Source organism: Mus caroli, chromosome 3, assembly GCF_900094665.2.
Source record: "Mus caroli chromosome 3, CAROLI_EIJ_v1.1, whole genome shotgun sequence".
Classification (NCBI taxonomy): Eukaryota; Metazoa; Chordata; class Mammalia; order Rodentia; family Muridae; genus Mus; species Mus caroli.
Window position 1 is genome coordinate 150496407 of NC_034572.1, and position 16848 is coordinate 150513254.

General features: G+C 41.1%; 1 protein-coding gene across 2 annotated transcripts in view; it reads left to right on the forward strand.

The window, feature by feature from the left end:
- Ptger3 (prostaglandin E receptor 3) overlaps window positions 1-16848 on the forward strand; it is an 81182-nt gene that overhangs the window by 60345 nt on the left and 3989 nt on the right. The window lies entirely within an intron of this gene.

Here is a 16848-nt window from a genome sequence, read left to right on the forward strand (position 1 = left end):
TTAGTTGTTATCGTTGTCACTGTTTAAAGATTGGAGCAGACTCTGTGTTCCACTCACCCGAAGTCTCAAAATCCTGTGGCGGGTGTCGTGGGTAGCTGGCAGGTGTCAGCAGACCCTGAGCTCTAGCTACCCTGGTGCTGGTCCGGCCGGAAGAGCTGTATCCAGTTTTATGTTGAGATCTTTTATCCACTTGGACTTGAATGTTGTGATAAATATGGATCTATTTTCACTCTTCTACACATAGAAATCCAGTTAGACCACTACAATTTGTTGAAGATGTTTTCTTTTTCCATTGTATGGTTTTGGCTTCTTTATATAAAAAAAAATCGAGTGTCCATGGGTGTGTGTTTTATTTCTAGGTCTTCAAATTGATTCCATTGAACATTGTGTCTGTTTCTGTACCATTACTCTCATGCAGTTTTTATCACTATTGCTCTGTAGTACAGCTTGAGGTCAGGAATGGTGATTCTTCCCAAAGTTCTTTTACTATTCAGGATTATTTGGACTCTCCTAGGTCTTTAGTTTTTTCCATATCCTAGGTCTTTTGTTTTTACATATGAAGTTGAGAAATGCTTTTTCAAGGCCTATAAAAATTTGTTGTAATCTTGATGGGGATTGCATTGAATCTGTAGATTGTTTTTGGTAAGATGATCATTTTCGCTATGCTATCCTACCTATCCATGAGCATGGGAGACCTTTCCATCTTCTGATATCTTCTTCAGTTGCTTTCTTCAGGGACTTGAGGTTCTTGTCATGCTGATATTTTACTTGCTTGGTTAGAGTTACACCAAGATATTTTATATTATTCATGGCTATTGTAAAGTGTGTTGTTTCCCTAATTTATTTCTCAGTCAATTTGTCATTTTATGACAAATGAAGAAGGGCTACTGATTTCTTTGAGTTAATTTTGTATCTAGCCACTTTGTTGAAGGTGTTTATCAGCTGTAGGAATTCTCTGATAGATTTTTTTGGGAACACTTATGTATACTATCATATCATCTGCAAATATCAACTTTGACTTCTTCCTATCTGATTTGTATCCCCTTGACCAAGGAGGTGCTTTTCAAAATAAATAAGTATACTCCTTGTTTTTAACTATTTCAGGATTTTGTTCATGCTCACAATGTATTTTGATCATAATTACTGCACTTCCTCCAATACCTCCTAGACAACTAATCACCTTTTGGCTCCTTCCAGACTTCATGTCACTCCTGCACACACACACACACACACACACACACACACACACACACACACTGTTCAACAGGGGTGTGGACTCTTCCCAGTCTATGCTAGGATGTTTACCAGGTTGATCTCATGCAGGTCTTATGCAGGCAACCATAGCTGCTGGGAGTTCATGAGAACAATGCTTCTGACTCTCACAATCTTTCTGCTCTCTCTTCCCAGATGGTTTCTTACCCTTGCAGGAGTCTGTGTATAGATGTCCACTTTGTAGCTTAGCATTCCATAGACACTGATTCTGTGCACTCAGAGTTGTGAGTTTCTGTGTTAACCACCATCCACTGCACAAAGAAACTCCACTGACAATGTCTGTACTAATCTACGGCTAGAGAGGTAGGAATTTGAAGGGCAGTTTGATGTTAGGTCTGTTTAGCAGAATAACAATGATTCATTCCTGGGGCCTGTGAGCTCCTGAGAAATGGGTTGTTGGGCAGATTTATAGTTTCTGCAGAGAGAGCCTTAAATCAGATCGAAATGTATTTGTTTACTCCCGTGATATTTGTGTACCCATGGACACATCTTACCTGGGAAGTCATTGTTTTAGCGACAGGGTATACATCTGGATAAAGTTGGTGCTAATTTTCATCCAGCAGCATTTATAGCACTGGGCATGAAAGCTATGAAGCCTGGTTCCTGACTATATAAGCAATGCAAATGGGCAGGTGTCTGTTCCTGTCTATAAGTCAGAGATAATTAATAACAGATATATTTCCCAAGATATTAAAAGGAAATGTGATAATATTTGTAGGATGCACAGTAAGACCCTGATCCCTTATGGCCAACATTCACACTAAATAACACCAATGCAACTGTAGAAATGCCTTCATGGTAATTTCAGGAGTAATATTAGGAAATTATGGGCTGTGGTAATAATAAAATAACAGTGTGTTAGTCATTTATAGTCACAGAACTCATAGTTGTTGAGTTATTTAGACATCTGTAATTTTGTTTATCAGATGTTTTAGGTAGATAGAAAAATTATTTTAATTTTTACAAAGAGGAAGACTAATATATCAACCAGCTGAACATACTATAAATATATAAAATTGTTACTTATCCACTAAAATAAATAGGCTATAAAGGAAAATAACACCGAGAGTGGGTTCAGTGTTTGAGTCAGAGTCTGCTCAAATGCCCTCTCCTTATTTGCTAGAGGGAATGTCCCATCCCACTAAAGCCTGATTTTTCTCATTTGGAAAGCAGAGATTGTAGTTCCCTCAAAAGCCTCTGGTATTTTCACTATGTCCCAAACTGGACTGTTTGACTTTATCCAAAGATAGCAGGAGTTAGGCTTAATCTCCTGTTCCTGATGTCCAGAAGCTAGGGTCTCAGCCTCTCTGGAATCCTGACAAACTGGATTTTCACAGCTCTGTATCAAGTTCCTTAGTTTACATGTTCCCCTTAACTAGAGACTTCCTCCTCTTTCATGAAGTCCTAGGTTGGCAATGCTTAGACTACTAGCTTTTTCCTTCTGCTGAATTCAGAGTCAGTGGCTCTCCCCTGTGTTCTCAGTCCCTCAGTTGTATCTGTGATGGTTTTCCCACATGCATTCCACAGCTGGACCTGCCTCTCACCTACCTCCCTCTAAACCCGTGAATACAAACCACTTCTTTAAGTTTGGTACTCGGGCCTAGTCTGTCTCCTCTCCTCCCCACAACCCCAGCCTCTATATTCATGAAGGCTTTAAAATAGAAACACTTAGCAGCTGTAGAAAAATTCACGTAGTTGAAGAATCACACATAGTGTTGCACATCAGTAAGAACAAGAATATCTGGGGTGCCTAGCAGAAAACAAAAATAGAGTTTACAAAGTTACTATAGGAAGAGTCCTAGCCTATTTCAACAAGTAGCAACTCCCCATGGCGTGGCTGTAGCCTGGAACGTCTTTAAGTCCTTCTCACAGCACCATCCGTGACAGTTTAGATTGAACAAGTTCAGCTCACTGAGCACAGCCATGCTCACATCCTCATGTCACATTTCTGAGGTAAGGGGAGGGGAGAAAGTTCCTGTCAGGACTGTGTATCCCTAAAAGAGCCTCAGCTGGGAAGCAGATCGCTGAGAGGAGTGTACCCAGGCCAAAAGAGGGGGTGGCTGTGGTGAGCTGGAACTGTGGTGAGCTACATTGTCACTGTCTACTGAGCCCAGGGCTTCCATACCCTCGCTCCCCACCCACTCCGTGGTCCAGGTGTGAAGTCGGAGGTTGAGAAATAATTTCCCTTCCTGGACTCTTTTATGAAACCACCCTCGAGGCAAGGCTATGATAGGCGGACATTTCCGAGGTGTTTCGTGTTTCTGTCTATAATGGCTCCTGTAGGTTCCCGGTTCCTTTATTCATGGATCCGGTTCACGCTGGGCTTCACACCATCTCCCTCTTATTGCTCTGTAAAGTATACAGGCTACAAAGCCCTCTAGTCCTCATGCCTTACCCTTGACATGGCTGCTGCCGTAGCCTAACTGTATAAAATGTGGATTTCTGTCCAAGACCAGTTCACTCTTCAACATGTTGTGGATTCTTCAGAAAACGGGTATAGCATAGGGGTCTCCCTGCTCTTCAACTGCCACATAGTCTTCAATGTCCTCTGCTGACACGTTACATTTCAGACTACCCTTTCCTCCCCGACAGACCATAAGGGGAAGATAACAGGAGAAAGACAAAGGTACAACAATGATACTAGAAACCATGTAAATTCAAGATGTGTGTTCCATCTGAAAAAAGGAAGAGTGGGGGTTCTTAAAGAATATTTGGTTGGGGAAGAAAAAGTATATCCAGAGCTAAGATCCACCTTCAGTGTTAGGAGAGAGAAGGATTTAATTTTAGAGGACCTCCGCCGGTATGCCTTTGCAAATAAGGACAAGCAAAGCTAATCCACTGTGCAGGATAAAGTTTTAAATTATTCCTTCAGTATCTGAGTTCTAATCAGAAACTGATAAAAAAAATCAAACAAGGTCCCTTGCTTACAGAAGGCGCACCTCTTTTCTGAGGACTTTAGGTCTTTTCTACTGGACTCCAGTATGGAGAGGAAGGCAGACTTTGGGATCTCACTTTGAGATGTGTCCATAGATTTCTGCAGCCAGATGATACAGTATAGATCCCCAAGTTAAGAGTACTGTGTTCAAGCCATCTATAGGAACTGTGGAGAGCTTATGTTCTTTAGAGTTGAGTTTTCCTACGTCTTATTGGAGAGGGGCAAGTGTGTGTGTGTTAATGTATCTATATGTATCTATGTGTCTCTCTGTGTATGTATACTTGTCTATGTGAATCTGTAGGTGTGCTTCTGTGTGTCTGTGTATATATCTATGTGTCTTTGCATATATATGTGTGTGTGTGTGTGTGTGTGTGTGCGTGCTTGTGCATATGTCTGTGTTTGTATGTCTGTATGTGCATCATCTCTATGTGTATGAGTGTAGATAGAAGGTGCTAAGTACAGTTTTAGCCAGGTGACTCTCATGGTTAAGGTAATCACAAGGCAGTTGGGTCACCTAGGTGCTGTTATAAAGAAGCCTTGGAAATCAATCAGAGTTCTCCATCATATACTGCAATATTCTATTTCACTTTGAGTTATATTTTTTCTTACCTTCACTGTTTGTGGAGGGGAGTCACATCGTATTTTATTCTGCTATAGGCACACTCTTCAGGGATAAAGATATATGTTCTCATCAGCTCCCCATTGACCAGCTGTGGGTAGAGCCTATCAATGGTTTTAGTAATTCAGGTCCATTCACTAGCAACAGAATGTCCTTCAATACTCTGTCAATCTATATTATTCTAATAGCAGTTGATAATTATTCAGTGCTACAAAATGAATTCTGTTCTGTGAGATGCCTAGATGTTTGATTCTGGGTTGTAAGAAATTTGTTATGTCTGGCATTTAGATTTCAATCACTGTTACATATTTCAATCAAGTAGTTTTTTGAAATTAGCTAATAATTTTTCATTGTAATAAAAAGATTGTATTAGACAACTGCTCACTGCCAATCATAGTATTAGAGTCTAGATGGTCCCCCAATACACTATTCTCAAGAACTCACACATTCTATAAACAAAACTTCTCTGTAATTTGTACAGAATTACAGATTATATTATATTATATTGTACAGAATAGAATATTGTACATAATTACAAAAGTAAGTGTAGAAAGAATGGCTGAAAGGATATTTCCCTGTTATGTAAATAAATGCGGTACAGGTAGCCCAGGGCTGTTCTGGCCATCCCCTGGTCATCAGAGATGAAAGCTATTTTATCTGTCATTCTCTTTCACTGCTTCTTGGTCCAATTCAACTGCCCAAGTGCTGGCCATCAGTCTGCTTTCTGGTGGGGAAGAGGAAGTAAAGGAAGGCAAACCTCTCCTCCTTAAGACTCTGCAGAAGTCTCGTCTCATCTGCTTACATATGACTGGCAAGCATTTCATCACACACCTCACCTAACACAGAGAGAGCAGGGGATACAATGTATTGGTTGGTACCTAGCTACCAATAGACTCATTTTTTTACAAGGAAGGGGAGAGCAGCTGCTAGGAGCCACAAGCCTTACATACTGTGCTGGGGTTGAGTGGCCTTGTGCTGTCTGTTCTCTGTGTGAGTTATTTACTGTCAGAAGATCTGTTCATGCTTTGCCTGAGAGTTATAGTTATTGTGACTTTCAGACTAAAAACTGCCAGGCAATAATGATTTTACTGAGACATTTCTTTTCTGGCTCAAACTCCAGGTATCTGTCCACGATAGAGCTCATGTTGTTTTAGCCTTTTTTTTTTTTTTTTTTTTTTTTTTTTTTTTTTTTTTTTTTTGGCTGATCCTATCACCCTAGAGAAATGGGTGTACACTGAGTTTAGACTCACAATAATCCTTTAACTCCTAGGATGTATACTGCATAGTGGTCACTTTAAATCATGTACAACTTATAGCAATTTCATTATTCTTGAGTCAAGATCTTTTTACTGCATGGACAGCATCTTATACAAGAGCTGATCAAGTTGACCTTCACTATAAGGCTGACGTATTTGTCTCATACATAAAGATGAGCATCTGATGAGACTCACACATTGCCTGGAATGGGGACAACCTAATCTGGTTGTTGAATGGCTGTGAGTGATTATGATACACAGTGGGAGCTATGGGGAGTCACTTTGGTACAAATGTTTTGCAGACAGCAGCCACCTGCATGAGGACTTGATGCCCCCTCCCCACCCCACCCCCCCACCCTCAGCCAGCATACAGAAGTGCAGAGGTATTAAACAAACCTGCTCTGACCTAGAAATGACAAGGACTGATTTATCATGAGATCTATGGCTCGCACACATTACCACATCCACGGCAGTCTTTAATCTTCCTTGAACCGCTCGGCTACTGACTGGAGATAAGTAAGAGAGCCTTCGGTTATTTGCTTTTTGTCTGAGCTGAATTTCCTGATCTGTTTGCCATAGGAAATTGCAAGGAGATCCTCAATCACTCTTCCATGACAAGTTATTAAAGAAAGCAGAGCATATACCTTCTGTCAGACTTAATTTGACTTTATATCTGCATTCCTACATTGTTTGGGATTAGGGAGGCCTTTTTTTAATTTGTCATTTGGGGCAGTGGTTTGGATTTCTTTCTGATCATCTTTGTAACACATTTAATTGGGGGAGGGGAGTCCTATACACATAATAATAGGGGCAATCCTAGATTTTTTAAAGCCTCAATGACATCCTTTTTCCTTTACTGCTAACTGGGGGTAATGGCATGTATTGTCCACAACTTAAGGTTTATTACGACTATGACAACACTAGTTGTAAGTTAGTGTGATTTTATGAATAGGAATTTTAAAATGTGTGTTTTTAAGTTTGTTGTGTAGAGCATAGCATCACCACTGTATGTCCTTAATGGCTTAGACCCTTTCTTGCTGCTCTTTAGAGTCCCTGTTCTTACCTCCTACACACATATGTGTAGTTTGGTGCACACACACACACACACACACACACATCTTGGAGTTGTGGCAGCCACACTAGATGGATGACATCATCCCCTGCCTCTCTCTCCACTTTATCTCCTCCTCTAAGCATGAGAAGGTCTTCTGCTCTGCCACACAGCTGCATTCCCTGTCTCATTTCCATCCAGTTACAATCAAAAAGGGTTTACATGTGCAAGAGCAGAAAATGGTAAAATTTTTTAACTGAAAAAAATTTTTTTTCATACAATTTATCCTGATCAATGTTTCTCCTCCCCCTACCACTCAACTCCGTGCCTTTTCTTTTTTTATTTAGACAAACAAGCAGGAAAACAAAACAAAATTTAAATAAATAAAACAAGTAACTCAAAAAATAAACCATAAAAACAAAAAAATGGAAAACATAAAAGCAAAATAACAATAAAACAAAAACAAACAAACAAAAAATAAAAGTGCTATAAGACAAAAAAATACAGAAATACCATTGAGTTCAGCCTATTAGTGGTGGTCCACCCCTAGAATCTCAGCACTTGGGAAGCAGAAGCAAGTAGATCTCTATGAGTTCAAGGTCAGCCTGGCCTACAGAGTGAGTTCCAGAACAGACAGAGCTACACAGAGAAACCCTAGCTGGAAAAAAACAAAAATCACAAAAGATAAAACAAACAAACAAAGTTTATTTTGTGTTTTTGTGTTGCCCGTTTATGGCTGGACAGGAGGCCAACTCTTAAGTATATTTTATATACTCAGGGATACTCCATTGGAGAGAATTAATTTTTTCCTTTGCAAGCAGTTATCAATTGGAGATAGGTTCTTGGGTCGGCATGGAAGATAGTGTTCACTTCCTCCTCTCAGTACTGGGACCCCATGTGGCTTGAACCTGTGCAGGCCCTGTGTGCTGCCACAGTCTCTTTATGCTTTCATTTACATATTAGTCCTGTGGTGTATGGGAGGTCCTTGGTGTAATCCATAGTTTCTGGCTCTTAGAGTCTTTCTGCTTCCTCTTTTGATCCATGAAGGGAGAACTTTGATGAAGACATCCCATTTAGGGACGAAGGCAACAAAGTCTCTCAAATTACCCAGTTGTGAGTCTCTGTATTAATTCCCATCTACTATAGGAGGGAGCCTCTCTTGTTATCACTAAGTAAGATGCTGATCTATGGGTATAGCAAAATGCCTTTAGGAGTCATCTTATTGCTATGTTCCTTTAGCAGAAAAATAGATTTTATTGTTAGGGTCAGTATTTCTACCAAGCCCAGAAAACAATTTTTCTAATATATTTCATGTATTTGTATATTTATATAAAGATATGGGGGTATTTTTGTTGTCACCAAACCTTTCCAACTGTAATCTGTACAACTTCTTCTTTAGCTATTTTACTTTCTTTTAAAAATATTTTTCCATTTAGGTGAATGTTATTGATATGAAATATCCCCACAAGCTCATATGTTTGAAGAACTGGTCCCCACTTGGTGGCCCTGTTTTGGAAGGCTGGACCTAGAGCCTACTTTCAGATATAGTGCTGTAGGGCTGACTGGAACAAGTTTGCAATTCTGGCCTGAGTTCACTACTTCCCAGTTTGTCAAGAAAAGTAAACAATAAAGTTGATAGCTAGGCCCTGAGTCTCCTGGCACTCTCATTAGTTACTTCTCTTGTTTTTGTGAGGAAAAAAAATCTGCTAGAAAGAAGCTCATGGGAAGAAGGATTGATTTGGGTTCATATATCATTTGAGAGGCCTGGTGCATTATGGTATGATGGGGAAAGACATGTTGGATGTCATAGCAGCAGAACCCGTGGCTGGGACTCCTTACAACTGGGTGAGCCAGGAAGCAGACTGAGAAACCTTAAGATGCCTTCCTCTATGCCTTACCTGTGCCATCTGTACCCTCCCTCCTGAAGGTTCATCAGCCTCCCAGAACCAATGCTGGAACCAAGGATTCTACAGCTGAGCTCCAAGGGGACATTTTATATCCAAACCATGTCACTACCTTCCAGGCTCAGATCCTCAAGAGAGGAAATCTTGGCCATGTTAGTTTCTTGCCTTCTCGTTGTGATAAAGTAGCTGACATAAACAGCTTAAGCAATATAGAATTTATTTGGGCTCATAATTCAAGGAAATAATCTACCATGGCAGAAAAGTTGTGTCAAAAAAAAAGTGTGAGAAATGTGAGTTCACACTGCATGTATAGTCAGGGAACAGGGAGAGGTGAACAGTGGTACTCAGCTTGCTTTGCTGTTAACATTCATTCCTGTACCCCATGTCTGTGATGGCTCATGGATGATGTCACTCACAGCCAAGATGGTTCTCCCTGCCTTAATTTACCTGATCTAGAAACTCCCCCATAGACCTGACAGAGGTTCATTTCTTTGTTCAAGTTTACAGTCAATATGAACCATCAAATAACAGTTTGCTCCTTGATTGGCAAGACCACAGATCACAGGCTAATCTATGACTTCAGTTTGCATATCTACACAGACAGATTGGACTTCAATGGACAGAATCCTTATACAAAATGTGTGCAGAGAGACCCATGTGTATGTCTTCAGCAGAGGTCATAGCTATGGACATTCCCTTACAGGAGCTTGGAATTGCAGACAGGGTAACAAATATCATATCCAACGTAGCTGAAAGGGAGCTCCTTACTCCTGAGTCCTGTGCACACTGTCAGTTCTGTTCCAAGCAATTCACACACACTAGTCCTTCCAGTCTAACCCACAGTCACATAGCATGGTCTAGTTTCTCCATGTTATCATGAGAAAACACTCCCCAAGTAGCAGTTTGGGGAGGAAAAGGTTTATTTGGCTCTCACTTCTGGGTCACAGTCAGTCACTGAGAGGAGTCAAGATAGGATCCATAGAGAAAACACTGCTCGCTGGCTTTCTTACACAGGGACCAGATGTGGGTACTGAAACAAAGACTAGAGGCATGAAAACCATGTTCTGAAGGAACCTGTGTCCACATGATTGTATAGGGATGATAAAGGAGGAACTGAAAAGTGCTGTGGTTAAGGAAGGAGATTCTCTAGCAGTGTGTGTATGTTTGTGTGTGTGTGTTTATGTGTACTTGTGTGTATATGCATGTGTGTGTATGTGTGTCTGTCTGTATGTGTGTTTCTTTTTTCTTTCTTTCCTTCTTTTAGAATTAATGCTGAAGAGATGCTAAGCAGCTAAGAGCGCTGCTCATGCAGAGGACACAGCTTCTGTTCTTGGGACCCGTATGGCATTTCACACCTATAAATCTAGTTCCAGAAGATATGATGCCTTCTGGCCTTCATGGGCAGACACATGATGCACAAATATATACTTAGGTGTATACACACATGAACACATATGATGCACAAACATATACTTATGTGCACACATACACACACATATTTACAGACATGATGCACAAACATATAGTTAGGTGCACATACATATATGATGCACAGACATATGCTTAGGTGCACACACATATACACACATAAATATTTAAAACAATAAGAATCAGTTCAACTTGATGGTTGAGATATGGATTTGTTTTTCCTCATATTTTGCCTGTTGATGTTTTAAAAATTAAGGTAATGTTTTAACATTGGTTCATTCAAAAATTATTGTTAAATTTAGATTATTATATTATAGAGGTTTGCTTTAGTGTCTTAAATTTTTGTTATTAATTTTTACTTAAAATATAATTTCCCCTTTCTTCCTTCTAATCCTTCCTATGTTCCCCTCCTTGCTCTCTCTTGGAATCCTGGCCTTTTTCTTTAACTGTTATTATTGAATATATAGGTGTAAATATATGCAGCTGAATATGTAAGCATAACCTACCCAGTCTGTTTAGAGTCACGTGTATGACTACAACTTCAAGGCTAACCACTTGGAATATGGGTTTTTATTGCTCTTACTTTTTTTCTTATAGTATTTCACAATATGGATTTTAAATGATGCAATTTTCAAATAAAGCGTGCAAATCCTCCTGGAAAACAACCACGTAAAGAGGAAATGAAAGCCCACAGCAGTACAGAGATGACTGGCTGTGTGGAACCATAGCGCCTAAAGACTTTTTATCAAACTCTGTGGGAAGCACTGTTAACTCCTTCATAGAGAAGCACTGAATTATCTGAAGCCCTGCCTCTGGACAGCCCCCCCCCCTCCATGCATCTCCTCACACCTTGTACTCACAAGCAGCCCCCTTTACTTTCTGTGATGATGTCGGGGTTTTAAAGGAAAACACCAAGTTTCTCACTTCATAGTGAGAGAAGTGAAGATCTGCCGGAGATGAGGGCCATGCTCGGCTCTCAGATTCCTTGGGGACTGTAGTGAGATGGTCCAGGTGTGACCACAGAAGTTGAGAGGTGAGGGCCACGCTCGGCTCTCAGGTTCTTTGGGGACTGTAGTGAGATGGTCCAGGTGTGACCACAGAAGTTGAGAGGTGAGGGCCACGCTCTGCTCTCAGGTTCCTTGGGGACTGTAGTGAGATGGTCCAGGTGTGACCACAGAGATTGAGAGGTGAGGGCTCTGTTTCTCAGCCTTTTCCTGCTATCTTCCAAGAGGATCCTCCTACTGGGAAATTGATTTCACCCTGCACATTCTTCCTTCTCAGGCTTTTGACATGCAACTACTATAGTGACCCTCAATGTGCATGAAAGTCTTGGGCACACAGGAGAAGAGGGGGCATTGTGTTCTCCAGGCACTACTCAATCTTAGCACAGAGAGAAATGCTGTGGCAGGCAGTGTTGTCTCAGACCTGCTACTGTACCTTTAAGAACGTAGCCTTTCCTCTACAGCTCTCCTCAAACATTCTTTCGATATCCCAGGAAACCCAAAATCTCCTCAGTCAGTTTTATATGTCTCTTTCTCTAAGCTTCCAAGGCATTGTGAGCCTATGTTAACGTAAGGAGAACAGTGTGATGAAGATTTATTCTGCTTAGAATACATGTCAGTATTCTGGGAAAGCACAGAAACCCACTGAAAATGCCCAAGTTCAAGCAAAAGTGCCACAGTCCCCAAACCTGCATGGTGAGAAGAGGCTCTGAGCCCCCAGACATAAAGGACAGATGCTAATCCACCTGCAGCTGCCTCAGGCTTACAGCAGCCAGGGCCATGGAGGCCCTCTTCCTCATTCACAGAGTGATTTGGATTTCGAGAAGAACAGGAAGGATCCAGGAAGCTCTGAGGAGCTGGAAGGGGACCTGATGAAGGGTGGGCCAAAAGGACTATATTGAGTCAACAAAACTGCTGAGAGCCTGTCCCTTGGCTGAGGTGGCTCACTGTTCTAGCCTCACTCTAGAATAATTTATCAACTCAAACACATGAGGACCCAGATGTTGTTCATGATCTAGATTTGAGCAAGTTACTTACTTCATGGAAACATCATGATAAACATTTGCCTATGAGTGGAGCTAATCTCTACTTACAGATACTGTATGAAAACACAAGATCACTCATTCAAATACCCTGGAGTAATTAGGCTGTTCTAGGATAGAGTCTAGACACTCAGAGTACATCAACAAACTCACATGAACATCTGGGGTTCATGACAAGCAGCACTGGCCAAGTCCCTTGTGAGCTTTCATTCTGGTCAGCAGTTCTCATTCTTTCTCCCTCCAGTCCTTCTCTCCTCCCATCCCCTCTCCTCCCCTCCCCTCCTCTCCCCGCTCCTCTCCTTCCCTCCCCCTCCTTTCTTCCTTTCTTCCTTTTTTTGAATAGCTTATGCTCTTGGCTGTTTATAAGTAGATGAAATCTGCTGATCTATTCTTGGGTCTCATGTGGGACAAAAACAAGGAAACTGGATTCCAGACAAAACTTTACCAAAAATCCAGCTTTGTTACCATAAAAACAACTTGGCTTCACATCCCCATGTGTAAATTTAGTTAGATTCCATGATCCCCAAGGCTCCTTCTAGCTTTAAAAGGGGCAGTTTTGTGTATTCACAAGATTATCACCTTGTTGTGAGTGGTTGGCCCTGTGCCTAAGAGCTGACCCACCCTCAGATGAGCTGTAAGTTTCTACACCAGGTAAGGTCAGACTTCTTCATACTGCCTTTTCCTGCAATTAGATCCCCTTTCTACTGTTTCCTGTTATTCCAATTGACTTTCTACCATATTAAAATTCTTTAAAGGAGAAATCAGGCAGTATAGTCTACATATCATTGTCTGGATTATGAAAAGCCACTGGCTATGAGGGGTTTGGATTTCCATTTAAACATCCCAAAATATCCCTTCAATTTCATCTCTATTGTGTATGTTTAGTTATTAATTATTAATTGACCAAATGACTAATTTCTCTTTTAGTATCATGAAAAAAAATTACTTTATCCCTCATCAGAACAATGTGTTCATTCCAGATAATAAGGTTTTGTTCTTTTTATACAGAAAGGAAAGGCCAAGTTTATATACTTTAGAGATTAATTTATTGTACAGATATGCTTTCCTTAACAACTGCAGTACCAATAGTGGCAACAAATACTGGAAGTTACTAACAGAATGATTTTTATTAATGTTGGGTGAAATTCAGCAATGGGCGTGAGAGGAAGCAATGTATGCAAGATATATTAGCTGTAAGTTGGTAATGATCATTATACTTGTGTGTTTTGAGCTAAGATCTGTCACATTTTGTAATGTGACCCTGGGCTACTTTTCTGTCCCTCAGTTTCCTCCCATGTCACAGGAAGATGGTGATAATTCAGCGAATTGGTATTGGTAAGATGTTTAGAACAGTGTTTGTCAGGAGAAAGGTATGTTATAATTATGGTTGCTTTTTAAGGAAGGAATCAAAGAGTGTTGAATCAAAATGAAGGAATTCATTTTGATTTGGGTACATCTGATGCTGGCTGATGGCTTGCTTCTTTTACAGAGTCCTCCCTGTTCCTGCACATGCCTCACCTTGTGGGGAGTGGAGCAGGGGTGGCATGGCGCTCAGAGGCAGAATCTACAGGGATGCTGGAATTACTTGGTGGCACTTTAGGTAGCTTAGGTACCTTAGGAATCAAAATGGGTTGAAAGAAGAACAGGAGGCAGATGAGGGAAGTGAAGCGAAGCTAAGAGAGAAGTATGGCTGTAATAAGAACACAGGTGACTAGAGATAATGGGAGAGAATTTCAGAAGTTCCCTCTCAGAGCTCTTAAGAACATGAAGCTAATGTTTGTACTGGCCTTGGTGTAGACTGTCCTGGCCCTGACATGCCAGGAGTAGGAAAGCAGAAGCAATAAGTCAGTTAACTGATGAATGCACAGATAGAGCCCTCTAACTACAGCACCTCATAGACAGAGGGGTCAGTCACCCTCAGTCAAACCTCCAGCAGCTGAAGGGTTCACAGGACACCCACAGAGAAGATTCAGTACCGGCTGTGTTAAGGTGTTAGCAAGTGTCTGGTATGTGAACACAGTTGTGATAAGGAAGCTGACCTTGGGTAGACAACATTTGGTATTTCACCTGGATTCTTAAAAACAGTTCTTGATATGTCTTCGTGAGTTACAGTTTTTCCCTATTTGCAAATGATATGTTGTATATAAGATATCCATAAAACTCTACCAGAAAATTTCTAGAAATGTCTAGAAATACCGCTTTCAGATAAGTGGTAAGGTATACTTTTAACTGAGAACTTTGGACTCTTATACTCAGAAAGAAATGGGTAGATAGATTACATTTGCTGGTGTGGAAACACTTGGTCATCCTATGAGCTTACCCAAAGCCATGGTGGAGAGCTGACCCATTTGCAGCTTCCCATACCATTTTGGAGGTACTATAGGAGGCATTGAGAAGTTAAACATTAAATGATATTAAAATCAAGAGTCTGGTACCATGGGTGTAGGGTAGGCTTATGAGGGATATTTCCATCTATCATTCACTCTACCCTAAATAAGTTCCAGGTTGGCCATACACTTCCAGTCTCCTGCCTTTGCCTGCCTCTGCCTCCCAAGTGCCACTGAACTTTTAAATACTGCATCTCAACACAGTCTAAAAGCTTAGCCCCTAGCTAAGGTAAGAGAAAGCTGGTTTTCACAGGACACCCTTTCAAGAGTGCCCCATCTATCCAATGGCAGCCCGCTCATTCACAGCTAAGCAAAGCTTGCCAAAGGGTACATCTGATGCTGGCTGATGGCTTGCTTCTTTTACAGAGTCCTCCCTGTTCCTGCACATGCCTCACCTTGTGGGGAGTGGAGCAGGGGTGGCATGGCGCTCAGAGGCAGAATCTACAGGGATGCTGGAATTACTTGGTGGCACTTTAGGTAGCTTAGGTACCCTAGGACTCTATCTGGTTGCAACAAAACCCAAAGGTCTTTAGAACTTATTGGTATTTGTCTTAGAAATGGTATAGAGGATGTGTTTGAGAAAAGAAAAATGTGGATGAAAAGCCATAACCAGGAAACCATTATTGGGTTAAATCATCTATCAATCAAGTATAGAACCATTTCAATAACCAGATTTATTTCTGTAGTATTTCACAGCAGAATTGAAAAGTTAAAGCTTTTATCCACTCTCCCTAACTCATGAACACACCCATGCTCTCTTTCCCAAGCAAGGAGATGCATATGTTCCAACTGACAAGCTCACACTAACACCTCACTATTCCAAGTTCATGGCTTGTGTTAGGTGCATGTTTGGTGCATGAGCTGTGGGCCTGAATGAATGGACAGGGACTGGTGTCATAGTGTCTCAGCCCTACACAGCAGTGTTGTTCTGTTTTTGATATCAGATTCTAAAACTTTGCCTACTACTAAAGTGTAGCCAACAAATGTGGCAAGCTCAAGTGTATTCACATCATGAAACAAGCACCCATTAGCCTACTGGCATCAGAAGGATCCTCGAGGCTAGCTAGCACCAGAACCCACCCCAGCCAGATGGGATTTCTTGAGCTACAAGAATAAAAGGAGGTTCTGAGGGACTGGTAGAAGAAATGGGAAACCACGTTTGTTCCCAAGTCACCTCCTAACCCAGAGTTGTGTTTGAGTGGAAAATGTCACTAATCTGTTTTCTCTGGAATTGTAAGAAAGACATGTCACATAACAGGTATCCAGACACAGTTTCCTGATGAACTCACCCATTTCCTGAACTCACCAATTTCTTTCACTCAGCCAGAATGTTCACTTGACAAGCTAAGAAATGGCATGTGTTTCCCACAGGTGTGCTGCCCCCAGCTCGTCCTGATGACTTTGTTGAGAATAAGTCAACTTTCTGGGCAGTAAACCAATTTTATTCTCCTTTTCCTTGTAAGAAAATTAAAAAGAAATATGTTTTCATCGTGAGAAGTCTTTTCTTTCTTAGTTTATCAGCAGCATCCAGTGAATTAGGCTGCACTTTGGCACTGCTATTAAGAGTAGGTGCTTTGGCAGTCAGCTATTGGATGGATCACAGGGCTCACAATGGAGGAGCTAGAGAAAGTGCCCAAGGAGCTAAAGGGATCCGCAACCCTATGGGTGGAACAACATTATGAACTAACCAGTACCCCAGAGCTCTTGACTCTAGCCACATATGTATCAAAAGATGGCCTAGTCGGCCATCACTGGAAAGAGAGGCCCATTGGACACGCAAACTTTATATGCCCCAGTACAGGGGAACGCCAGGGCCAAAAAAAATGGGAATCAGTGGGTAGGGAAGTGGGGGGGAGGGTATGGGAGACTTTTGGGATAGCATTGGAAATGTAATTGAGGAAAATACGTAATAAAAAAATATTAAAAAGAAAAAAGAAAAAAAAAGAGTAGGT